Genomic DNA, 27,347 nt, shown 5'->3' on the forward strand with positions numbered 1-27,347 from the left:
CAATCATTTGGAAGACTTCTGGATGAAGTCCCCACTCTCCCGGGTGGAGGTCGTGCCTGCTGAGGAAGTATGCTTCCCAGTTGTCCACTCCCGGAATGAACACTGCTGACAGTGCTAACACATGATTTTCCGCCCATCGGAGAATCCTTGTGGCTTCTGCCATCGCCATCCTGCTTCTTGTGCCGCCCTGACGGTTTACATGGGCGACTGCCGTGATGTTGTCTGACTGGATCAGCACCGGCTGGTGTTGAAGCAGGGGTCTTGCCTGACTTAGGGCATTGTAAATGGCCCTTAGTTCCAGAATATTTTTGTGTAGGGAAGTCTCCTGACTTGTCCATAGTCCTTGGAAGTTTCTTCCCTGTGTGACTGCCCCCCAACCTCGAAGGCTGGCATCCGTGGTCACCAGGATCCAGTCCTGTATGCCGAATCTGCGGCCCTCTAGAAGATGAGCACTCTGCAGCCACCACAGCAGCGACACCCTGGCCCTTGGAGACAGGGTTATCAGCCGATGCATCTGAAGATGCGATCCGGACCACTTATCCAACAGATCCCACTGAAAGATCCTTGCATGGAACCTTCCGAATGGAATTGCTTCGTAAGAAGCCACCATCTTTCCCAGGACTCGCGTGCAGTGGTGCACCGACACCTGTTTTGGTTTTAGGAGGTCTCTGACTAGAGACGATAACTCCTTGGCCTTCTCCTCCGGGAGAAACACTTTTTTCTGTTCTGTGTCCAGAACCATCCCCAGGAACAGTAGACGCGTTGTAGGAACCAGCTGCGACTTTGGAATATTCAGGATCCAGCCGTGCTGTTGTAGCACTTCCCGAGCTAGTGCTACTCCGATCAACAACTGTTCCCTGGACCTTGCCTTTATAAGGAGATCGTCCAAGTACGGGATAATTAAAACTCCCTTTTTTCGAAGGAGTATCATCATTTCGGCCATTACCTTGGTAAATACCCTCGGTGCCGTGGACAGACCAAATGGCAACGTCTGGAATTGGTAATGACAGTCCTGTACCACAAATCTAAGATACTCCTGGTGAGGAGGGTAAATGGGGACATGCAGGTAAGCATCCTTGATGTCCAGTGACACCATGTAATCCCCCTCGTCCAGGCTTGCAATCACCGCTCTGAGCGATTCCATCTTGAACTTGAACCTTCTTATATAAGTGTTCAAGGATTTTAAATTTAAAATGGGTCTCACCGAACCGTCCGGTTTCGGTAATACAAACATTGTGGAATAGTAACCCCGTCCTTGTTGAAGGAGGGGTACCTTGACTATCACCTGCTGCGAATACAGCTTGTGAATTGCCTCCAGCACTGCCACCCTGTCCGGGGGAGCTGTCGGCAAGGCAGATTTGAGAAAACGGCGAGGGGGAGACGTCTCGAATTCCAGCTTGTACCCCTGAGATACTACTTGTAGAATCCAGGGATCCACCCGTGAGCGAGCCCACTGGTCGCTGAAGTTCTTGAGACGGGCCCCCACCGTACCTGTCTCCGCCTGTGGAGCCCCAGCGTCATGCGGTGGACTTAGAGGAAGCGGGGGAGGACTTTTGTTCCTGGGAACTGGCTGTATGCTGCAGCTTTTTCCCTCTACCTCTGGGCAGAAAGGACGCGCCTCTAACCCGCTTGCCTTTCTGGGGTCGAAAGGACTGTACCTGATAATACGGTGCTTTCTTTGGCTGTGAGGGAACATGGGGTAAAAATGCTGACTTCCCAGCTGTTGCTGTGGAAACGAGGTCCGAGAGACCATCCCCAAACAACTCCTCACCCTTGTAAGGCAAAACTTCCATGTGCCTTTTAGAATCAGCATCACCTGTCCACTGCCGAGTCCACAATCCTCTCCTGGCAGAAATGGACATTGCGTTTATTTTAGATGCCAGCCGGCAAATATCCCTCTGTGCATCTCTCATGTATAAGACTGCGTCTTTAATATGCTCTACGGTTAGCAATATAGTGTCCCTGTCTAAGGTATCAATGTTATCTGACAGGGAATCTGACCACGCAGCTGCAGCACTGCACATCCATGCTGAAGCAATAGCTGGTCTCAGAATAATACCTGAGTGTGTATATACAGACTTCAGGATAGCCTCCTGCTTCCTATCTGCAGGCTCCTTTAGGGCGGCCGTGTCCGGAGACGTTAGTGCCACCTTTTTTAACAGACGTGTGAGCGCTTTATCCACCCTAGGGGATGTCTCCCAACGTGACCTATCCTCTGGCGGGAAAGGGTACGCCATTAGTAACCTTTTAGAAATTACCAGTTTCTTATCGGGGGAAACCCACGCTTCTTCACACACTTCATTTAATTCATCAGATGGGGGAAAAACCACTGGAAGCTTTTTCTCCCCAAACATAATACCCTTTTTTGTGGTACCTGGGGTAATATCTGAAATGTGCAACACATTTTTCATTGCCGTAATCATGTAACGGGTGGCTCTATTGGAATGTACACTAGTCTCATCGTCGTCGACACTGGAGTCAGTATCCGTGTCGACATCTGTGTCTGCCATCTGAGGTAGTGGGCGTTTTAGGTCCCCTGATGGCTTTTGAGACGCCTGGGCAGGCACGGGCTGAGAAGCCGGCTGTCCCACATCTGCTATGTCGTCAACCTTTTATGTAAGGAGTTGACACTGTCACGTAATTCCTTCCACATGTCCATCCACTCAGGTGTCGACCCCGCAGGGGGTGACATCACATTTATCGGCATCTGCTCCCCCTCCACATAAGCCTCCTCATCAAATATGTCGACACAGCCGTACCGACACACCGCACACACACAGGGAATGCTCAGACTGAGGACAGGACCCCACAAAGTCCTTTGGGGAGACAGAGAGAGAGTATGCCAGCACACACCAGAGCGCTATATATATAGGGATTCACACTACCCACAGTGATTTTTCCCCTATAGCTGCTGATATTACACAGATTGCACCTAAATTTAGTGCCCCTCCTCTCTTTTTTACCCTATGTAGTCTGGAAACTGCAGGGGAGAGCCTGGGGAGCGTCCTTCCAGCGGAGCTGTGAGGGAAGATGGCGCCAGTGTGCTGAGGGAGATAGCCCCGCCCCTTTTCCGGCGGACTTCTCCCGCTTTTTTATATGTATATCTGGCAGGGGATTTTACACATATATAGTCTTAATGACTATATTATGTGTTTATTTTGCCAGCAAGGTACTATTATTGCAGCCCAGGGCGCCCCCCTCCCCCCCCCCAGCGCCCTGCACCCATCAGTGACCGGAGTGTGTGGTGTGCATGGGGAGCAATGGCGCACAGCTGCAGTGCTGTGCGCTACCTTGATGAGGACCGAAGTCTTCTGCCGCCGATTTCCAGGAACGTCTTCTTGCTTCTGGCTCTGTAAGGGGGACGGCGGCGCGGCTTCGGGACCGGACGACCGAGGCTGGGCCTGTGTTCGATCCCTCTGGAGCTAATGGTGTCCAGTAGCCTAGAAGCCCAAGCTAGCTGCAAGCAGGTAGGTTTGCTTCTCTCCCCTTAGTCCCTCGTAGCAGTGAGTCTGTTGCCAGCAGATCTCACTGAAAATAAAAAACCTAAATTATACTTTCTTTTCTAGGAGCTCAGGAGAGCCCCTAGTGTGCATCCAGCTCGGCTGGGCACAAAATTCTAACTGAGGTCTGGAGGAGGGGCATAGAGGGAGGAGCCAGTGCACACCAGGTAGTCCTAAATCTTTCTTAGTTGTGCCCAGTCTCCTGCGGAGCCGCTATTCCCCATGGTCCTTACGGAGTTACCAGCATCCACTAGGACGTCAGAGAAATATAGATAGATCATCTCACCAGAGATGCAGTTCAGCTTTTTTTGTCATAATATCTCTACTGTTCATACATGCCATGCTATCTCACGTGCTATGGCCCTCATTCCGAGTTGATCGGTCGCAAGGCGAATTTAGCAGAGTTACACACGCTAAGCCGCCGCCTACTGGGAGTGAATCTTAGCTTCTTAAAATTGCGACCGATGTATTCGCAATATTGCGATTACTAACTACTTAGCAGTTTCAGAGTAGCTCCAGACTTACTCTGCCTGTGCGATCATTTCAGTGCTTGTCGTTCCTGGTTGACGTCACAAACACACCCAGCGTTCGCCCAGGCACTCCCACCGTTTCCCCGGCCACTCCTGCGTTTTTTCCGGAAACGGTAGCGTTTTCAGCCACACGCCCCTGAAACGCCGTGTTTCCGCCCAGTAACACCCATTTCCTGTCAATCACATTACGATCGCCGGAGCGAAGAAAAAGCCGTGAGTAAAAATACTTTCTTCATAGTAAAGTTACTTGGCGCAGTCGCAGTGCGAACATTGCGCATGCGTACTAAGCGGATTTTCACTGCGATGCGATGAAAAATACAGAGCGAACAACTCGGAATGAGGGCCAATGTAAGAAAGAGTTTAGACTTGCATCAGTTGATGAAGTTACAGACATGATGAAGTTAATGCAAATGTTAATACGTAATTCTGTGTGTAGATACTGAGTAGATCAGTGATATTGCCTGTGAGACAGGACGGACCTTTATAGCTCATTATTTTGCTGCTACTGTGAGCACGTCACTTGCTTGAGATAATGAACAGACTGTGGATTCTAACGAATGTTTAATGAGTCGCCCTCTGTTGCTAAGGAAAGTGTTATATTTGCTAATGAGACTAAGCTGTGCGGAGTCATGTCTTCCCAGGATCCTTTGGTAATCTTAAGGCAAGATCATGAGTTCTTACAATTTATTAACCACTGAATACTACTCATTTAGTGCCTTACACAATACAAGAGATCTTCATTACTCATTGGGGCAGATGTATGAAGCCTGGAGAAGGCATAAAGAAGTGATAAAGCAGTGATAAATAGAAGGTGATAACGCACCAGCCAATCAGCTCATAGCTTTCAATTTATGTATTGGAGCTGATTGGCTGGTGCGTTATCACCTTGAATTTATCACTGCTTTATCACTTCTTTATCCCTTCTCAAGGCTTAATACATCTGCCCCATAGTCTGGTCTGTCGTGCTGTTTGAGAACAATTATGAAAATCATCTTCTGATTTTGATTGAGCTCACACAGCTTATAGTACAGTATCATAGAAAGGAGGATCCGTCCTTAGCAGTCACTCAGATCCTGACAGTCTTCTAGTGTAGTTTAGAAAATAAAAGTAAACCTCTGATTGGTTGCTATTGGTAAATACACATCTAAAGTATGCTTAACATAGCACTCCCATATGTTCACAATCCATCTCCTACTCTTTAGAATCCTGAAGGTCCCACGTCTGGTAATGGGCAGTGATAGAATTACCTTCTATTTTTTGGGGGGGTAAGAAAAATCGATTTTGGCGCCCCTTGATGGGATAAACTTTTAAAAGGGACAGCACAAAAGGGGTGTGATCTCACAAGATAGGGGCGTGGCCACACAATTGTACCTGCAAGGGTACAGGGTGATAAAGTGTGACTGGGAAATAGTAGTTAACTGGGGACACAGGGGTGACTGAGAGATAGTGGGTAACTGAGGCATGGGTGACTGGTAGATAGTGGGTGACTGAGACAGCGGTGATAGGGAGATAGTGGGTGACTGAGACAGGGGTGATAGGGAGATGGTGGGTAACTGAGCTAGGGGTGACGGAGATAGTGGGTGACAGAGGCATGACTGATAAGGAGATTATGGGTAACTGAGCTAGGGGTGACAGGGAGATGGTGGATGTTTGAGGCAGGGGTGATAGGGAGATGGTGGGTGACTGAGGCAGGGGTGACAGGAAGATGGTGGGTGACTGAGGCAGGGGTGATTGGGAAATGGTGGGTGACTGAGGCAGGGGTGACAGACAGATGGTGGGTGACTGAGGCAGGGGTGATAGGGAGATAGCGGGTGACTGAGCCAGGGGTGATAAGTAGATGGTGAGTGACTGAGGCAGGGGTGACAGGGAGATAGTGGGTGACTGAGGCAGGGGTGATAGGGAGATAGTCGGTGACTGAGGCAGGGGTGACAGGAAGATGGTGGGTGACTGAAGCAGGGGTGACAGGGAGATATGGATAAGTGAGGCAGGGGTGACAGGGTGATGGTGGGTGACTGAGCTAGGGGTGACAGAGAGATAGTGGGTGACTAAGGCAGGGGTGATAGGGAGATGGTGGGTGACTGATACAGGGTGACAGAAAGGTGGTGAGTGACTGAGGCAGGGGTGACAGAGAGATGGTGGGTGACTGAGGCAGGGGTGATAGGGAGATAGCGGGTGACTGAGCCAGGGATGATAGAGAGATGGTGAGTGACTGAGGCAGGGGTGACAGGGAGATAGTGGATAAGTGAGGCAGGGGTGACAGGGTGATGGTGGGTGACTGGTGATAGGCAAATGGTAGGTGACTGAGCTAGGGGTGTCAGGGAGATTGTGGGTGACTGAGGCAGGGGTGACAGGGAGATGGTGGGTGACTGAGCTAGGGGTGACAGGGAGATAGTGGATGACCGAGGCAGGGATGATAGGGAGATGGTGGGTGACTGGTGATAGGCAGATGGTAGGTGACTGAGCTAGGGGTGTCAGGGAGATGGTGGGTGACTGAGGCAGGGGTGATAGGGAAATGGTGGGTGACTGGTGATAGGCAGATGGTAGGTGACTGAGCTAGGGGTGACAGGGAGATGGTGGGTGACTGAAGCAGGGGTGACAGATAGTGACAAGGGACATTGTACAGGGACACACACACACACATTTTACAGGGAGAGCTGGCAGCCGTACAGAGGCACTTACCTTTTAACCTCTGTCATAGAGCAGCACCAGCTCCCGCTCATCAGCACATGCTTTCCCTCTCTGTTTCTGGGCATCAGGGGGAATGGTGCCGGAGCCGGGCAGTCGCACAGCTGAGAGGAGTGTGTATAGGGAAGGCATCAGCTGCGTTGTTGCTCCCCCTCCTCAGCACTTGCTTTCCCTCTGTTTCCGGGCATCGGGGGAGGGCCGGCAGCCAGCGATCACACACCTGAGAGGAGTGTGTCCAGGGGGGGAGGGAAGGGTGCGCCGCTGTAGAGAGTGAGTGACGGTGACCCACACTCTACAGGCTGGCGCTCTACGCGGCCACGTACCCTGTGTATGTGATGGGCTGGCACTGAGTACATAATATTTCAGTAGATGAGGAAGAAGCTGATCCTCAGGAAAGTAATAACCTGTCCATTCACAAGATTTTATTAGTGAGACAGTGTCACAATACTAGAAGTTGAAATGAGGTAATTAGGAAGATACAAACTCAGGTGTAAATGTATCAAACCTTCTAAAGTGGACAAATGGAAATTGTTGGCCATAATAATTAGCTTATACTGTAGATATCATTTATCAAGTACATTCCATAAACTGATAGGTAAGATCTGTTTGGTTGCTATGAGCGAGCAATTTCTCCACCTGTCCTCAATAGAAGAGTTTATACTGCTGTTGCTGATTCCGATTTCTTCACTAAAGCCTACACAGCTGCAATTTTTCAGCCTACGGACTTGAGAAAAAAACACAAATAAAGCACCCACCTAGAAATGAATATAGATTCCCACTGGAGCCACTGCAGTATGGATCTCCTCCTGAAAATCGAGGGGACACAGTGGGTCGCATGTGATCTGACCATGCAAGTTAAGTGGTTAATGAACAGGTAAGTTAGGTAGTGGATTGGTAGGCTTTCATGAACAGGTAGGTATGTGGTAGATTATTAGGATATCATGAATAGGTAGGTAGGTGGAGGATTGGAGGCTTTTGTGATCATGTTGGTTAGGTGGTGGATTAGTAGGATATCATGAAAAGGTAGGTAAGAAGGTGGACTGGTAGACTTTCATGAAGAGGGAAGATAGGTGGTGTAAGAGACAGAAGGATTTGAGCAAGCCTACATACACAGAAGATCTGTGGTTAGTCCCCAGATGCTTGGAACAGCCTCCCTGCTGAGTTCCTTTAAAAACTGTGTGTACCTAGAAGAACTGATGCTGTTTTGAAGGCAAAGGGTGGTCATACCAAATATTGATTTGATTTAAATTTATCTTCTGTTCATTCACTTTGCATTTTGTTCATTAATAAAAATAAACTTCTGTTTTTGAAAGCATTCTTAATTTGCCACATTTTTTCCACACCTGCCTAAAAGATTTGCTCAGTACTGTAGATTGTGGATTGGTTGGCTTTCATGGACAGGAAGGTTAGGTCGTGGATTGGTAGGCTTTCATGAAAAGGAAGGTTAGGTGGTAGATTGGTAGGCTTTCATGAACAGGTTAGTTAGGCATGAACAATAGGGTCTTAGGGAACATATTAGACCTTACAGTATTGGGAAGAGTCTTATACAGTAGTACAAGAGAGTGATCCAAGTGCACAAAGGGAATACATATGATATCCCGGTAGTCAGGATGCCAGCAGTCAAAATACTGACTTTGGCATCCGAGCGTCGGGAATCCCAACACCTAAACAGTGAGGTACCTAAACCTAATCCCTAACCGCCCTAACCCTCTCTCTCCGCAGTCTAAACCTAACTTTCCTAAGTGGTGCCTAACCGTACCCCCTCCCCCTTTTCCGCAGCCTAAACCTAACCCTCTCTCCCCTGCAGCCTAATCCTAACCCTCCCCGGGGATGCCTAACCCTAACCCTCCCCGCTCTCCACAGCATAGCCCTAACCTTCCCCCCGCAGCCTAAACCCAACCTACCACTCCTTCCCCTACAGCTTACTTCTCCTGAGTGGCACCAGTTCATCATTCGGGATACTGGCATTCGTGATACCGGCGCCAGCATTGTAATACATGTCGGGATCCCAGTGTTGGTATTCTGAGCAGTGTTGCTATTGCGGCGTCGGTATTCTGAACGCTGGGATCCTGACTGCATCCTGCACAAAGTTGTGAATAAGCCCTATGTATTATTAGCTTCTATACACTGTTATGAAAACTGTTGCACAGGTAACTATGAAGAAACACTGCAGTAATCAGGCAATTGCTTCCATTGTCTAAGCACGCTACAGAAATGGTTTACCAGGCCGTTTGATATCTCCTATATAATAGTTCAGATCTGTGACTCTGTGCCTGTGTGTATAATGCTGGGCGTGGCTAGGAGCTCTCATTGGGTTAGCAGCAGGTCTATCACACCCAGTCCACAGGTGATTGGGCGTGAAACTCCCTCCCACACAGGTTACATCCAATGGGAGGCTCAGCCCGTTTGGCTGCTGTGTGTTCCCAGAGCAGGATTAACAATGGGGCTGATGGAGCTGCAGCCCAAAATAGGCCCACTGCATCTGCAGCAACATACCCTCCAACAATTTACAACAATTTACACATAAAAATCGCTACAAATTCGAAAAGGGGGGTGGCCACGGGTACAGTGGCGTGGCCACGCACCTTTTCCTATACTTTCAATGGAAGTTTGGAGAGCCAAAAATCGGTACAGACCATAAAAAAAAGGTACTGTACCTGCCAAAAAGGTACAGTTGGAGGGTATGCCACTGCATCTGCAGCAAGTCTCTGCGCTGTAGATAGGGGAAAAAAAATCCTTTTACTGCAGCGTCCTATGTCCTGCTGCCAGTCCGCCTGCTGCCTCCGGCATCAACAAGGTGGAACAAAAGCTGCTGAGCCACCGCACCGGCATAGATGTGTATGAAAGTGGCGCAGCGGAAGCCTTTCATAGCCCTCACTACACCGCATACTCTCTGAGCCCCAGAGGCTCCTCTGTGCGTGATGTCACAGAAGTGCTTCCCCACCACAGCCGCGCCCAGATCCCCAGAGGCCCTGACTCCGCAACACAGCACCTGGACTGCCAGCCTGAAAGCCCCGAGATGGCTAATGTAACGGACAGAGTGGGTGATATCGCAGAGGGTAATGTCTGGACGCTGAATCAATGTAAAAGGTGTGCTGTGCGGGTGTGGTATGTTAGATAGACAAGACTTAGGTCGACGTGTACTAGGTCGACATGACAAAAGGTCGACATGAGTTTTTTCACTTTTTTTTTGTGTTGTTTTCTCTGTACAGTGACGGAGAACCCCAATTAGTGCACCATGTCCCTTTGCTCACCATGCTTCGGGCAAGGTGCCTTGCTCCTCTACCGCTGCGCTCGGCACAGGTTACCGTTCCCAATTGTAGTCCACGTGTATCGTAAAGTATGAAAAAGTAAAAAAAATAAAAAAACAACAACAACTAATGTCGACCTTTTGTCATGTCGACCTAGAGTCCCTGTCGACCTAGAACCATGTCGACCTACTTACTGTCAACCATTAGTGGTTGACCTAGACATTGTCGATCTAAGTCTTGTCGACCTAGAGACCTGATCCTGCGCTGTGCAGTGCAGTGGGTGTGCAGTGTCACTGACACTGAACAGCACTCTCACCTTTTACATTGATTCAGCCAGTCAGTCAGTTCTGCCAGCCAGTCACTATTGTTACCGCCGGTGTCCCAACGCGCCGCATTACAGGGAAGAAGACGCACTAAATAAACTACAGCTCCCAGCAGCCCTTAGTGCTGAAGCATTCCGGCGCTAAGGGCTGCTGGGAGTTGTAGTTTATTGAGTGCATCTTCTTCCCTGTAATGTTGTGCGTTGGGACACTGGCGCTAACAATAGTGACTGGCTGCTTGCCTGCTGTGCGAGACTCCGGGAGAGCCACTGCCAAAGGGAGGACAGCAGCTTAGCTGCTTCCAGGAGGAGAAGCATTACTCTGCCCTCCCCCACTAGCAGTACCTCCGGGCCCCATTTGCGGCACCCCCACACACACCCCTCAACCACCCGCGGTGGCTCCACACCCCCTCCTACACCCGCAGCACCCCCTCCCCCACTCCTCCCCCACCCGCGGTGGCTGCGGACCCCCACCCGCGGCACCCATGCAACCGCCTCTCCCCCACCTGCAGGCACCCCCGGACCTCCTCCCCCATCCGAGTCTCTCCCACAGCCGCCACTACCCTACTAGGTGATTCATCAGGGCCTGCATACGCTGTTCACGCAATTGACCCCTTAACCATCACACACCCTTTGTCCGTGCAATATTTAACCTCATACAATTAAGATTGGAGGTAATACTCCATATAATACAAATATTGCACGCCACAAGGGCGTGCAAGGGTTAAGGGGGCGTAGCCCCTTACGACGGTGTGAAGAGTGCCCGTAGGGCGTGATGAATCACCTAGTATTATATAAATGTCTTTATCAGTCATAGATACATGGGTGCTGATCGAGTAAAACAAACCATTTGTAGTAACAACTCAGAACATCACTTTCCATTTATCCCTGACAAATATATTATATTAGCATTGCCAGGGCTGTGCATTATCACACATGGAAAATAAGTAAATCCAAAATTAATACTGAAAGGAGTATTAAAAATAAATATTGCAGTGGAATTTGGAGCAGTATAATCACTAAGGTGCCAAACAATTGACTGCTCACCACAAATCAGACAGACAGGCTCTTCTCAGAGGCAGAGTCCGCACACCACACACAATCTGTTACGCCAATCTGTCCATTCCTGTGTTCATGTAAGTGTAAATATATGAGAACCCCTGCATAGGTGTGTAATCACAAATAACGCTAAAAGGACCATAACTTGCTACATATTACTAACTGGTATGTACTGTATGTGCGTAGCTACAGTATGCAATCGTCTTTTCTACCTCTCTCATAGTTGCAGCATGTCCCTACATCCTAGATTCCATTACAAGGTCTCTAGGGTTCCAGATCTGCCACTTTACATTTTTCTGAATGACTAAATCACTGCACTGAAGGGTTAACTTTTTGTAAAGCTCCCTGACAAAATGTTCTGCAGTCTGACCAGACGCCTCTGTTTATTTGGCTTGGGGCCTCCAGTGAGATGAATTACATTTTTGGATGCTTGAGGCAGCCTTATGTGATGTTTGCATTCTAATTGGACATATATATACAGTATATTCCACCTAATATCGGTACTGTCACTGAAGTCAAGACCATCCTAATAATAGCAGAGGTACTTTGAAAGTTGAAAATGGCTCACGTGTACTCTGAAAATGATGTTGCTAAAATGTGATAATTATTTTCCTATATGCAGACTGTGGAACCTATTCAGCTTCAGTTGCAGTTTTGCAAAATTAGCAAAACTGTAACTGCTTGTGATCGCATGCTGGGGGCCGCCGAGCACAGGGCAATGCTGCCCGGCCGGCATGCTAATGACCGCCAGCGATGCGATTGCATTGCTGAATAAGAGAAGTCCCCCTGCCTGCACAGCCTGGCTGCAAAGGCAGGTGCAGGTCGGCCATGTTTTCCGTTGCAGGAGCCGCATGTGACGTCACGCTGCTGCCCAGACCAACCTGTTTCCAATGTCAGGCCACCGCAATGCCGCGCTGCGCCCCATGAACGCCTCTACCTGTCAATCAGGCAGAAATGTTTGCATCACTGCGATCGCATTGCCCGACCCTTTCAGAACGGGCCCTGTGCATGAGCAGTGGTCCTGAAAACCGAGTAATGCGATCGAATCATGGATGCAATTGATGCCGAATGAGGTTCTGTATGCACTATATTTTTTTATTTCTAAAATATCACCAGGGCTGCTGAGCCCCACCGGCCTGAGTGCCAAGGGTACGCTTATCGATTTGCCAGGCTGTCTTGGCAGATATATGCTTGCATGAGCCAACAGATTCTAGCTTCAGTTCCACAAATGAGCAAATAAAAGCTGTTATAATAAAAATTTAAAATATATATATTAATGAAATAAAAAAAATGATTTATTCTCAAAATATATATTTACTGATCTTAATATACCCCAAAATTCACTTAGGTAAATGTGTATGAATACATGTGTCCATCTTTTCAGTCTGTCTCATATCTACCTACATGCAGAGAAATAAAATTCACATATTCTATTTTAGGACTTCATTACAATATTGAATAAACATTAAGCATCCCTAACGACACCTGATTTGCATCTTTCTTAGATTTTTGTCTAATTAGGTTTACAACACATCATTTTTTAGCAGCATGAGCAATGTGTCTATCTCTAGCCCCGGCACTATATTTCACGGCTGCACCTTGCTATGACAGCACAGCTATTTTAAAAGCTAGAGAGAAACAGATTTGCGTGTCACATGGCCCAATAATTATATCTTAAAAATGATTTATGCCATGCAGCCCATCTGATACACTGGCGCAGATTGTACATACACCACACATCCTCCACAGTGCATAGATTATTTTAAACTAGCAGATAAACATATCTTGTATTGTAAAATAGCTTACAAGCAACTGCATAGATGGACTGTGCTGAGTGCAACAGCTTTTGCATACTGAAGTAAAAAAATGGCTGACACCTGCATTTATAATATTGGCTCAGCAACCCGAAATTCATGAGTTGGCAAGTATGCTATTTACATGCGTGTGCATCCGTGTTCCGGCCACCCGGAAAAGTAAGCAAGTCTCCCAGAGCCAGCTTACACCCACTCCCTTGCTCCGCACTGACCCCCTTTGGCCGCCCACTCACCCTCACAACCACTACATATGGAAAATCATGAACTACGTCATTATAGCCTCACCCCCCGCACTTTACAGTACCGGTGATGTGGGCATTGATTGTATAGCAGGGGGCGGGCCGCAATGACATGATCACATCTCCACGCTCCCGGATCCCCCTTTTGGCAGAACTATGCCCCCTGTTGTGCTAGAAAATCGGCATGTATGGCTTAAGCATTTATGAGTTGTTCTTGACGTGGTTGTTTGCTTGCATCACTAATCCAGTGATGTGCGGTAAGGTGAGGCAGAGCCTTTCCTGTCATACTAACGTATAAGCCAGAGTTTTTAATATATAAAGTATATGAAAAATACAAAGAATATATTAGAAATATCTTCTTTCTATTATTCTAATCGTTTTTATAGTCAAAACAAGTGAGGCATTGCCTCTCCTGCCTATCTTTTCCGCACATCTCTGATTAAAATACACAGTATATACTGCTGCATCTTTGTATAATGCCCACATGTACCCTTTGACTCATATATTGTGTGTAAATCTGACTCTGGTACTAGCTAGTGCCTGCTTAGCCATGTACCTTACCGCACACCACTGTACTGATCGTAGCTTGTTAAACAGCTTTGGGTTTGGTATGCCGGCAGCCAGGATAAAGGAGGTCAGCATAGCGACGTCAGGATCCCGGTCGCCAGAAGGCCGGCAGGGGGGTGAGCGCTGCGTAGCCCTTGTGGGCTTGCTGGGCTCACCGCGCTGCAGGCTTAGTGGCTTACTGCACTCGCCACAGGTTCTATTCCCACTCTATGGGTGTCGTGGACACCCACGAGTGGGAATAGCCCGTTATCTGGGCTGTAGGCGTTGTCAGTGGTCGGGTTTCCGGCGTCGGTATCCTGACCACCGGGATCCCGACTGCCGGCAATGTAACCGCATCCCATTATACATCTATAAACTTATCCTGCCCAACCTGGCTTGTTGTATATTATCTATGATCCCTGGCTTATTCTTCTACATAGTAAGCTGCTGCTGTCTACTGATAATGTTGATTTATCCTTAGGAATGAAAGCTATACCTTAAACACACCTTAAATACACTTTACCATGGAGCCGCTGCAGCCGCTGTACTTAATACACACTCTACGTACTTTGTACGCTATTAGTGTACAAAGTCCCGTACTGTGCACGGACTTAGCGTACAAACGCCGCGCAGACGGACAAAGTACTCACAGCGCATACACACCCAGAGATACACTTTAAACCTTTTACAGCAATGCAATGCAATGATAATACACTTTAAACCTTAGCAGGGCAATGAAGACACGACACCAGATTGTAATTAAACCGCTGGGTTCCGAAACCACAGCGTATTATTGCTGAAAGGGGGTTACAATACAAATAAATCAATACAATATTAACAGAGTAAATGGCTACATTCAATGGTACATACGTGAGTAGATTCGCTTGCGCTACCCGGTCCGGCCTCCGTCATCTGATAGATAACGTTGTGAGTCTTGTGTCTGACCAGGCCTGCAGCAGGCTCTCTTTATACAATTCTTCCAAAAAGCAATACAATAGATACTGTAATCACTTTGTCCATTGGACACAGGGATGCACATTTACAGTACAGGAGAGGTCATAGGTCGGTTTGAATAGGTAGGCGATGTCTGTTCCAACTGCTCTTGTGGGTGGTCTTCTCTGGATTCCCGCCGCATACATAATGTACAGTAAATACAGTTTATATCTATATTCTGCTCCAGCACATAACTATCCGCAGGAACATGCGATCTTCCTCAAACCAACACCGGAATGTTACCCTTAAAATACCCTTCAGATGGATACCAAACACCACCTTATAACCTTGTTCTGTCCCCTCCTATTCTGTAAAGGTGAATCCCTTTGTTCTGAAACCATTTAAACTGTTGTTACTTTCTGATGTGGTGCAGGGAGGCTATGTGTACATTGTGCACTATTTGGATTAAATATGTAATGTGTTTTGATAGCTTTTCATGCGTTCAAACTCTACCGAAAATACCCATACCACGCGCTAATGCGCAGGACCGGGGGAGCGACCATACGCAAATTACGAATATGTGCACGCACGACAGTACAAGTACACGCGCGGAGGCCATCTGTGTGTAGTTTGTACGTGATGTGTGTACTGCAATATTTTTCGACTTTGACAGTCCACCCTTTGGCAGTCACCAATAACTGCCACTATCTAATCACTAAACAGAAAAATATCTACACAATATCTACAGAAGATTGGATGGTCGGGGGGAGTGGTAGGTAGGAAATGTATGACCTAGTGGGATAGTAAAAAGCATGTATTTATGAATCCATGTCTGAGCGGCATGTATTATTGTGCCGTATATGTTCTAAATAAGCTTTGAGGTATTGCGAAGTATGCATTAAATCCTTCTCATCCCGTATCAAGGGTCTGTAAATGGGCCAACAAACACTACCGAGCTCTTTTCGGCTTCTTGTTAAAACAAATGGGGTGCACATTTAGTTGATGATACATGGAGGGGGAAACATATGTGAGTTTTCGTATATGTGGATATCACCTGTCGACTATGTGTGCTATTAACTGGAGGTTGCAGAGATGAAGATAATATCTAAAACATATCTAAAATACATTCATATAAACATTTTGGGTAGGGCAGATGTCTTTTCCGGATGGATGTATCTGGGCAGAGGGGGACACAAAAGAAAAACGGGTGAAATTAACAGGCCATGAAATTCATTTGCAATCCTTATCATAACACTGTCTCTATGGATGGGTCATAAATTAAGTCTGCTGCTATAACAGCACCCTCGCTCCTTAGACTCATCAACTTTGTGCCGTGCTTGCACCACGTCAGAATTCGAACACACCTAAATATCAAACCAATAATTATGACGACTCCCAGGATACAAAGGAGAAACTTCCCTACACTCATAATAACATTTTGAGCCCACTCTCCTAAACCTGAGAACCAATTTCGTGGGTTCAACCATGAGACCCAGCCGGTCAGTTCATTACTCACAGTCGCCAAGGTAAGGTTGTGTTTCCTCCTGAACTCCCACTTCAACTGCAAGATATCATCCATCTTTTGATCGATAATCTCCGTTGGATCATCAGTGCTGTTCGTAATATACGTACAGCACTTCACCCCATATTGAGTTGCCAGAGTAACACAGTACCCACCTGTCAAGGCTGTGATATAATTTAGGACCATCCTGTGCTGAATCAGTTCCTTCTTGTAAGCTTGTAACTCCCTTCCCGTATACCTGAAGGTGTCGTCATACATCTCAGTGATATTATCTATCAAGTTCGCTAGCGCATGGATATACCTATAATTTGTAATTCCTCTGGCAGTACGGGTGATGTCTAATGCGAGAAGGAATTGAATCCCGGTGGATTCGTGGATCAAATCAGAGGCTGCGTGCTCTGTCCTATCTATGAGGTGTCTCTTGATGATGTGTTCATAGTGAGTATGAGTATAAGGAGCCTGAGCACTGCGGTGAACGTCTTTCATCTTATCATGGGTTATGGTCATGACCTCTGGCAGTACTCTCCCAATATAACACAATCCCTCTGAGCTCGGGGCAAGCCACTTGTACGCCTTCGTTCCACATATGAAATAGGCATCATCTGGGAGAACATAGGGGACAAAATATAACATCACCATATTACAAACTTTACAAGTAAAGAAACCCAATCCCTAGTTCTCCCATCTGCTCAGTACAAGTATCGTGCTGGATGATATGAGCACAATATCCTGGCGATACTTTTCCAACCCACATGGTCTTGCTTCCACGAGTATACCTATACCGAAAATACTTCCCACTGTTGGCTATTTGGCGTACAAGTTCAGAGTCTATGGGTATCCTATCAGCTCTGTGTGAAAAGGTCATTGTCTGGTTATTCCACGTCACTTCCCAATTTCCCGGTTTTCGGTAATTGGAAATATTAAAACATAATAAGGATCTGTCTACATGATACTGGTGGAGCTTCAAACTAGGGGGCCTAGAAATATTGAATTTCTTGTCCACCGGTCTCCCACCCCATAATTCGAGTACCTCATCTATTGCTAAAGGGTATGGTACTAATCCTGACTTGCTCTGACCTTGAGGTACCTGTGAGCACACCCAACATTCTGTCTGGTTTAAGACCTTACCCACTAGTGAGTGGTAATCACTCAACGGATGACGGTCCATGTCGATATTAAGGTTGGACTGACATCTCTGAATGCACCCATCCTCAACTATATTCTCACAATTCCTACAAATGCAATATTCATCAGACAATAGCCCCTCACAGTGCCTCCGAGCTCCCTGACTACCAGAGAGCTTACTGATGCCAGCCTTTACCAAAATGATGTGCTGATCCTGAGATCCTACAAATTCATACTTGCCATCAGAACCCATTCCAGATCCCTGCTCGACCTCTCTGGGACCCTACCAAAACACACTGTCCTTATCAAAACCAGAATTACTAATAGAACCCGAAACGCAGTCTCTTGTGATCGATCCATTTCGTTAGGGGAAAGGAGGAAAATAAGGAGAAAAGAAAGGAAAAATGCAGGGGGAGGTGAAAAAAGAAAGTGGTACGACAACCGTTCTAGCTCTTGTTACTCTCTGTGCTCAGATGCCCTTCAACACTCCTGCCTCTCAACTTTCCCAGAACAGACACTCCAGTGATACGAGGTTCTCTACACTCTGCTCTTTGTCACGAGTTCTCTCCGGGTCAGCGACCTTCTTGCAGTAGGACGAGTGTATCCAAGTCTCTCTTTCGGCGACCTTCAATGCTGTTGTGCTGGTTAACAAGACTTGATATGGTCCTTCCCACCTGTCTATGAGGCAACCTGAGCGTAAGAAATTTCGAATCATCACATAATCCCCAGGTTCAATGTCATGACAATTACTGTTCAGTAGGTCAGGAATCACCAGCTTTAAATTTCTTTGTTGATTTCTCAGCTGCTGGCTCATCCCAACCAAATATTTCACAGTCACTTCATTATTACATTTCAAATCATCCTGGGGGTCTATCATTACATGAGGTTGTCTACCAAAAAGAATTTCAAAGGGTGATAGGTTAAGGGGAGACCTGGGAGTGGTTCTGATGCTGTACAACACTAGTGGCAAAGCTTCTGGCCACGACAATCCAGTTTCAGCCATTAATTTGATCAGCTTGTTCTTAATAGTGCTATTCACTCTCTCCACCTTTGCACTCACCTGTGGACGGTACGGAGTATGCAGCTTGCTATTAATTCCCATCAGTTTGCACATGACCTAAAAGACTTCACCTGTAAAATGGGTACCCCTATCACTTTCAATTATTCTAGGGATACCATATCTACACACAAATTCCTGCACAATTTTCTTTGCAGTGAACGTAGCAGTATTTGTGGCAGCAGGGAACTCTTCTACCCAATTAGAAAATACGTCAATACAAACTAACACATATTTTAAATTCCTACAGGGTGGTAACTGTATGAAATAGATTTGTATTACCTGAAAAGGTCCGTCTGTCGGAGGGATATGGGATGGCTCTGTTGGTATTGACTTTCCAATATTCTTCCTCAAGCAAGTAAAACATATCATTGCTCTCTTACCTGCATGAGAAGAGAATCCTGGTGCACACCAGTAGGCTCTCACCAGCTTACACATACCCTCTTTACCCAGATGAGTCAGACCGTGTGCCGCCTCAGCTAAGCTTGGAAGATATGCTCTGGGGCTACTGGCTTACCTTGTCCACCTGTCCACAGTCCCGAGGATTCCTGACCATATCCCTTTGACCTCCAGACTGCCTTTTCCTGTAAAGAACACAAATCTTGCATTTCAATTAATTATTGTGTGTTGATTGTGTTAAATGTCATCAGTGATGTGATGTTCGTTTGTATGGGTGTGCTGGCTGCTGATTTAGCAGCTTCGTCTGCCCGGCTGTTACCAAGTGAAATTGGGTCTTGGTTGTAAGTATGTGCTTTGCACTTGATAACAGCCACCCTGTCTGGTTCCTGTATCGCTGTTAGAAGTCTTTTTATGTGGGACGCATGCGCTACGGGTGTGCCAGCTGCCGTCATGAAATTTCTGAGGCGCCATAGGGCCCCGAAATCATGCACCACTCCAAAGGCATACCTAGAATCTGTGTAAATATTATTTGACTTACCCTTGGCCAATTCACACACTCTGGTTAGGGCGACCAACTCAGCAACTTGTGCTGAGTGCGGTGGGCCCAGGGGTTCAGCTTCTATGATACCTCTGTCGTCTACAACTGCATATTCAGTACACAGGTCTCCCGAGTCCATTTGTCTGTGGCAACTACCGTCAGTGTAGAAGGTAAAGTCTACCCCTTCCAGTGGGTTGTCACTGATGTCAGGTCTTGCAGTGAAAGTCTGATTCAGGTATTCCATACAATCATGCGTATCAGTGTCTGCACTAAATCCTCCTTCACCATCATTCTCATCCTCCACCCTTTGTGCCTGTCCAGGCACACTTGGCAAGTAAGTTGCAGGATTTAGTGAGCTGCATCTCTTAATGGTGATGTTTACAGGGGCCATCAGTGATAATTCCCACTTTGTAAACCGAGCAGATGAGACATGTCTGGTTTGGGCGGAGTTCAACTACTATGATGAGTGTGAATCCGCACCAGTACCATATAAGTGTGTAAATATTAGAATGATATGTTAACCAATATGTGAGCAGTTTACAACACAATTTCAGAACTGCTTTTTGATTGGTGGTGCTCCCAGGAAATTTGTAGATGAACTACATTGAAGATAAGAGAAAAGACAAAAAAACCTTTTTTGGGAGCACTCTTGATTATTGAATAGGTGTGATGTAAATGGAGATGTCAGTAATTAAAACTTAACCTTTAATTGATCCTTGTATAAAAAATTATAAAAATGTAAAAATATGATGATTGGCAATCAAATGATGCTACTAATAGGAGGATCTTGTTGACCTTTTTAGCATATGTGGTGCAAGATCGTTATGTAGGTGAAAATATGTATATATACCTTGGATAACTTCACCAGTTATGGTAAGGGACGAAAAGTGCAAGCAAATGATGGTCAAATCTAGGGAGGGTGTCTGACTGTGAAAAAATAATTTTTGAAAAAAGAGAGAAAAAGAGAGGGAAAGAAAAGGAAAAGTGATAGGGATGAAGGTCTCCTTGGAAAATGGCCCACTGCACCTGGTATTCTCAGGAGGTTCCCCTTCCTAGTACTGACCAGGCCATACCTGCTTAGCTTCCGAGATCGGACAAGATCGGGCGTATTCAGGGTAGTATGGCCGTGGGCCGTTTGTTGAAGGAGAAGAGATTACCACTTCTGCTGTCTGTACTATACATAAATCAAAACTGTTGATAGTTCGAAATTGTATTTCCAGATGAGAGAGTGTATAAAGGATAGAAAATTGAATTTTGAAGCAAGCGTTTGGAGAGAGACAGGAATGTGAATACTGAATATGGATTTTTTGTGAAAATTAAGGGATCCTGAAACCTGTCTTCTCACAAAGTATATAGACTAGTAGTGCTCTAATAGAACTGGCTCAATAGGAGCTGAAAGCTGGCTCAATATTAACAATAAAGTGACAGTGCAGGAATAAATGAATGAATGAAAAATGAATAATTAATTAATACTGGCTCAATAGGAGCTGAATGCTGGCTCAATATTAACAATAAAGTGACAGTGCAGGAATAAATGAATGAATAAAAACATGAATAATTAAATAATTCATGAAAAATGTGCACAAGACTGAATAGGTAAACAATTAATTAATGAAAATTCAGAAAAAAATGAAGGGAAAAGAAAAGGTCCTAGACCGAGATGACAGTCCTTGTAGGAGCCAAACTGATGGAGCTATAATGGTTCGAGACAATGCCCGTTACATTTGCATTGATTGATTAATGAATAAACGAACAATTAATTGATTATTCTGAGAAAGAATAAAAAGGGAATGGGAAAACCCAATCAGGGCAATGCAGGGCTGAAATGAATCAGCTGATTAGTGCACAATGAGTTCATTGAATAAACAAAAACAGAGGCAAATTCATAGCAAACAAACGGAAAAACACTTTGAGCTCAAGGCTGGCTCCAAAAATAATAACTGAACTCTTAATGGTATATAGAGGTAGAGTTTGACATTGGTTGAATTGATTAATTTGGCAAACTAAGTTCATAAATAAAAAGAGACACACTTTTGAGCTCAAGGCTGGCTCCAAAGCATTACTTTGGTCCCTATAGTAATAGATAAATAAATATCTGGTAGTTATCCTTAGTATGTGCGGAGAATTCAAAATTAATAATGAAATGATGCCTTGTGGCAAAGTATTCTGCAGGTACTGATGGCCCCAATGCTGTATTGTTATAAATTACGTTTGCAGGTACATGCAGTGCCACTATGATTGAGGCGAGGTTCAGGGGAGAGGAGTGTGCAGGTCCTTAGGCAAGTAATGTTCAATTGCCCTGGTGGTATAGTGTACTTTACCCCCACCACTTGGTTAGTGGTGTCTGTTTAGACGTCCCCTGGAGTTCTCCGCTGTGAGCGATGATAGCCGCGGCCACCCGCTTCCGTCTTTTCTCTTATCTTCAATGTTGGGTGGAGTTCAGTAAGGCTGATACTGCATGAGGTGTATGGATGGTCAGGTTGTGTCCTAACAGTACGTCCTCGTTTTTACTTACTAGCAAAGCTATCGCTGCAACACTTCGCAAGCATGTGGGGAGAGACCGTGCTACGGTGTCCAACTGTGCACTGTAGTAAGCTACCGGCCTGCTGGCATCACCATGTCTCTGAGTTAAAACTCCTGCCGCGCACCCAGCACTTTCTGTACCGTATAATTCAAAGGGCTTCCCATAATCTGGCATACCTAATGCAGGTGCCTGTGATAGGCACTGTTTGAGTCTCTCAAAGGCCAGTTTGGACTCATCTGTGTGCGAGACCCCTTCTGGTTTGTTTGAAGAGACCATTTCTTGCAAAGGTAAAGCCAGTATAGAGAACCCTGGAATCCAGTTTCGACAGTACCCACACATTCCAAGGGAAGTGCGGATCTGTTGCTGCGTTTGTGGCAGAGTCATGTTGCGAATCGCCTGTATTCTATTAGCGGTGAGGTGTCCAAGTCCTTGAGTCAAGCAATGTCCCAAATATTTTACCCTGGTCTGGCACAACTGCAACTTATCCTTTGAAACCTTGTGTCCCGTTTGGGAAAGAGGAAACAGAAGCTGTTTCGTGTCTTTCAAGGACGATTTGAGTGAGTCAGAACACAACAATAAGTCATCGACATACTGTATTAGTACTGATCCACTCTCAGGTTGAAAGGATTGTAAACAGTCATGCAAGGCCTGGGAGAAAATACTCGGGCTGTCAATGAAACCTTGGGGGAGACGAGTCCAGGTGTACTGTACTCCCCTGTATGTAAAAGCAAAAACATATTGGCTGTCAGGGTGCAGAGGGACAGAAAAGAAGGCAGAACAGAGGTCGATGACAGTGAAGAATTTTGCAGTAGAGGGAATTTGCATGAGGATGACAGCTGGATTGGGCACTACGGGGAATTAGCTCTCAACTATCTTGTTTATCCCCCTTAGATCCTGCACTAGCCTGCAACCCCTCCCCCCACTCTTTTTCACAGGGAAGATGGGACTATTGGCAGTGCTGGACGTCCTAACTAGGATGCCCTGTTGTAGCAACCGCTCTATGACGGGGTACACTCCTAATTCTACCTCTGGCTTCAGAGGATACTGAGGGATTTTTGGAGCTATCCTACCATCTTTTACTTGCACTATTACTGGAGCTACATTTGCCATCAATCCAGTGTCTTGTCCATCTTTAGTCCAAAGGGAACCCGGTATTTGTGAGATCATTTCCTCTACCTTTGATGGACACTTGTCTATAACAGTAGAATGCGACATTAGCCTTTGAGGGGTGTCTAATATATCCTGCACTTCTTGAGCGTGGTTCCCAGGTATATCCAAGAAAACACCCTCAGGAGTACAGTATATGACACACCGCATTTTACACAATAAATCTCTCCCGAGTAGATTAGTCGGAGCCGATGCAGCCAACAGGAAAGAATGTTTGGTTTGCAAGGGCCCTATCGTAATCTCTGCCGGTCTACTCAAAGGGTATTGTTGCACAGTTCCTGTTACTCCCATTGCCGAAATTGTTTTACCCGTGGTTTTTATACCTACTGTTGAATTTAACACTGACCTGGCCGCCCCTGTATCTACGAGAAAAGGTAATGGTACACCAGCTACATCAACCGTGGTTCATTACTAAGGCTAGCAATCAACTTCACTGGCTGCAGACTACAGGTGTGGCCCAACCCCTATTGTGTGGTGAGACCCTCCCGCAGCGCATTGGCAGCTACAATATGTGAGGGGGAGAACTGTGAGTTTTCGGAGGCCTGCCAGTCCCTCCTTGGTGGGTACCTCCTTGTTTCGCCTGCGTGTGGCTCGTAATTCCTCCTACGCGGTCCCTGATCCCAAATATGTGCATTGTAGTGTGGTTCATATCCTGGTCTAGGGGGTCGGTATACATTATGTGTACTTTTTTTCCTACATTCCCTCGACTAATGTCCTACCTTTTGACAATTATAGTATGTTACTATACGTGACTTACCATCAGGGGTTTTATCAGACATATCCTTAACCTTAAGTTCTGTAATACCTCTGGTTCAAAGCTGCCCACCCTAGGGAATGGTACCCTATCCTTGTTAGTCATACGTACCCATTCAGACAAAAAGCCTTCCGTGTGTGGACCATATTTCCCACACATAACAAACCTCGCTGACCCCATGGGCCACGGCTCTTCAACCTGAACCCTGGTTACAAAACGTCCACCGCTTGTGCAATTGGATCCCATCACGGGCTTTTTCCTTTTACGCAATCCCCATTGCACAATACGAATAGACGGTGAAAGTTCTTAGAGCGCTTTCGCCCACTCACCGCCCACATTGGCCAGTACTACCATACACTGTCGATAGCGAAGGCAATGTACCCAACCTAGGGCCCTATCTGACCTATATTTACTGGAAGTTTTTAGGAATAACTTACCCTTTCCAGTAAAGTATCGGCCGTTGGAGATTTTCCTGAGAGAGACCAGCGAAAACTCCCTATGCACTTTGTTATACACAAATCACGCTTGCGTATGCTCTATGCAGCGCTAATGATACCGCAATTTTATGCAAAAGTTCGTAAAAAGGATATCAAGTTGCGCTATCTATCGCACCCACAAACGCGCGGTCCAATCGCACAGCATACAGGTACTTGTTACTTATCTGCCGTACGACCACGGGTCGTTGTACAAACTGGGACCCTCAGTCCGGAGCGTAATACCAAAAAAAACCTTTTTTTTATCTTCAATACTTCGCAATACTATGCACTATCACGCTCCTCTACAAATCACCTCACGATTTGCATATTAAACCTTATACTAACGTGAGTCAGCCTTCTCACGCCACCAAGCCTCCACTCACTTGATGTACCGAACGACGGGATCCCGAAATACTGGGTTCGAATTTCACTCACTCCTACGTTCGCTCACTCAGGTATACTTGGTTTTTCTGTACAGAAAATTAGGATTCATTCAAGTTGGCAGCTTTACCCCCAGAGGCAATAAAAAAAAAATATTTATACAAAATTTGGTTTTTATATTAAATTTCTTTAGAAACCGGGTAGTTTGGTGCTATTGTAGCGTGGCTACTGTCCCGCCTTTAAACTAAATGAACTATTGTGTAATTTGTACTTAGCGACCGTACTTCTTATGCAATTTGAGTAAACACGCTACCGTGCGTGTCTCTTACGCCGCGTGTGCAGTTCCGTACTTTGTCCACGACACGTGTACAAAACCGTACGTCCACAATAGCACAAATCATACAATTCTATAAATGTGAGCAATAAAACTACTATTGCCCACTAAACTCAATCCACACTTGTTCCGTTTTAACCCTCTTACTACTGGGCCAGAAATGCGTTTTGTGATTTTACTCTTACTTCCTTAAATACTTATTTTATTTTTAACTATATAGCAACAAATATCTCCGGTTTCACACAGGTCTAAATGAATCTAGCAATTTGAATGTTATGGCAACAATGTGAGAGAGTATGCAAAGTATGGGTGCCGTGTACGCTTTTGGCGGCAAAAAAAAAATTCACAGATTTTAAATAGCTTTTTTCCTGTTTACCTTACGAGTTCTACCAGCATCTCTACAAACCATACAGAGCAGACACCATCTAATCAGCAATCAAGTAGGGTTTTCAGTGCATCCATCGACCAGGAAAAGGATACGTAGGATAACTTTCTGTCCACCCTTTGCTGATAGATTAAGTCTGCTGTGACCTGTTAGGTAGTAAGTATGTGGAAAACCGGAGGAGCCCCCAATTGATAATGTTGATTTATCCTTAGGAATGAAAGCTATACCTTAAACACACCTTAAATATACTTTACCATGGAGCCGCTGCGGCCGCTGTACTTAATACACACTCTACGTACTTTGTACGCTATTAGTGTACAAAGTCTCATACTGTGCACGGACTTAGCGTACAAACGCCGCGCTGACGGTACAAAGTACTCACAGCGCATACACACCCAGAGATACACTTTAAACCTTTTACAGCAATGCAATGCAATGCAATGATAATACACTTTAAACCTTAGCAGGGCAATGAAGACACGACACCAGATTGTAATTAAACCGCTGGGTTCCGAAACCACAGCGTATTATTGCTGAAAGGGGGTTACAATACAAATAATACAATACAATATAACAGAGTAAATGGCTACATTCAATGGTACATACGTGAGTGGATTCGCTTGCGCTACCCGGTCCGGTCCTCCGTCATCTGATAGATAACGTTGTGAGTCTTGTGTCTGACCAGGCCTGCAGCAGGCTCTCTTTATACAATTCTTCCAAAAAGCAATACAATAGATACTGTAATCTCTTTGTCCATTGGACACAGGGATGCACATTTACAGTACAGGAGAGGTCATAGGTCGGTTTGAATAGGTAGGCGATGTCTGTTCCAACTGCTCTTGTGGGTGGTCTTCTCTGGATTCCCGCCGCATACATAATGTACAGTAAATACAGTTTATATCTATATTCTGCTCCTGCACATAACTATCCGCAGGAACATGCAATCTTCCTCAAACCCACACCAGAATGTTACCCTTAAAATACCCTTCATCTGGATACCAAACACCACCTTATAACCTTGTTCTGTCCCCTCCTATTCTGTAAAGGTGAATCCCTTTGTTCTGAAACCATTTAAACTGCTGTTACTTTCTGATGTGGTGCAGGGAGGCTATGTGTACATTGTGCACTATTTGGATTAAATATGTAATGTGTTTTGATAGCTTTCCATGCGTTCACAAACTCTACCGTAAATACCCATACCACGCGCTAATGCGCAGGACTGCGGGAGCGACCATACACAAATTGCGAATATGTGCACGCACGACAGAACAAGTACACGCGCGGAGGCCATCTGTGTGTAGTTTGTACGTGATGTGTGTACTGCAATATTTTTCGACTTTGACACTACTGAGGTTAGTGGGTCAGGTTAGTGAGTCATAACCTATAGTGAAGTCTATAAGGGAAATTTACTAAGCTTCCGATTTAATTTGAGTTTGCATTTTCATACGAAAGTGCAACACGGTAATTTACTAAACAGCAATCAAGGCAGAGTTCTACCAATTCGTATTGAGATACACTGCCATCCACACAAATACCAATCAATAGATCGTCAGCCAAATACGGTTGGATCCGGTCAGGATCCTGGTGATCACAATACAGAAGTTGGAATCTCAACAAGCGGTGAAGCACCGACGCCATAATATCAGCAACACAGGCTATTCTCCCTCTGTGGGTGTCCTTGACCTAGCGCTCGCACCGCTGCCGGCATACTGGTGGCCAGGATGCCGCTGTCGGTATATTGACGGCCAGCATCCCGACCTCTGGTATATCATACTGAATCCCATAGAATACGGGAATTTACTAGGAATT

General features: G+C 45.9%; 1 protein-coding gene and 1 pseudogene across 1 annotated transcript in view; one reads left to right on the top strand and one right to left on the bottom strand.

Annotated features, from left to right (window-relative positions):
* The window catches only part of TMEM163 (transmembrane protein 163), a 527,822-nt gene that overhangs the window by 292,624 nt on the left and 207,851 nt on the right, over positions 1-27,347 (top strand). The gene's annotated exons all lie outside the window — the stretch shown is intronic.
* On the bottom strand, positions 20,532-20,649 carry LOC134946440 (5S ribosomal RNA; annotated as a pseudogene).

Source organism: Pseudophryne corroboree, chromosome 7, assembly GCF_028390025.1.
Source record: "Pseudophryne corroboree isolate aPseCor3 chromosome 7, aPseCor3.hap2, whole genome shotgun sequence".
In the NCBI taxonomy this organism is placed as follows: domain Eukaryota; kingdom Metazoa; phylum Chordata; class Amphibia; order Anura; family Myobatrachidae; genus Pseudophryne; species Pseudophryne corroboree.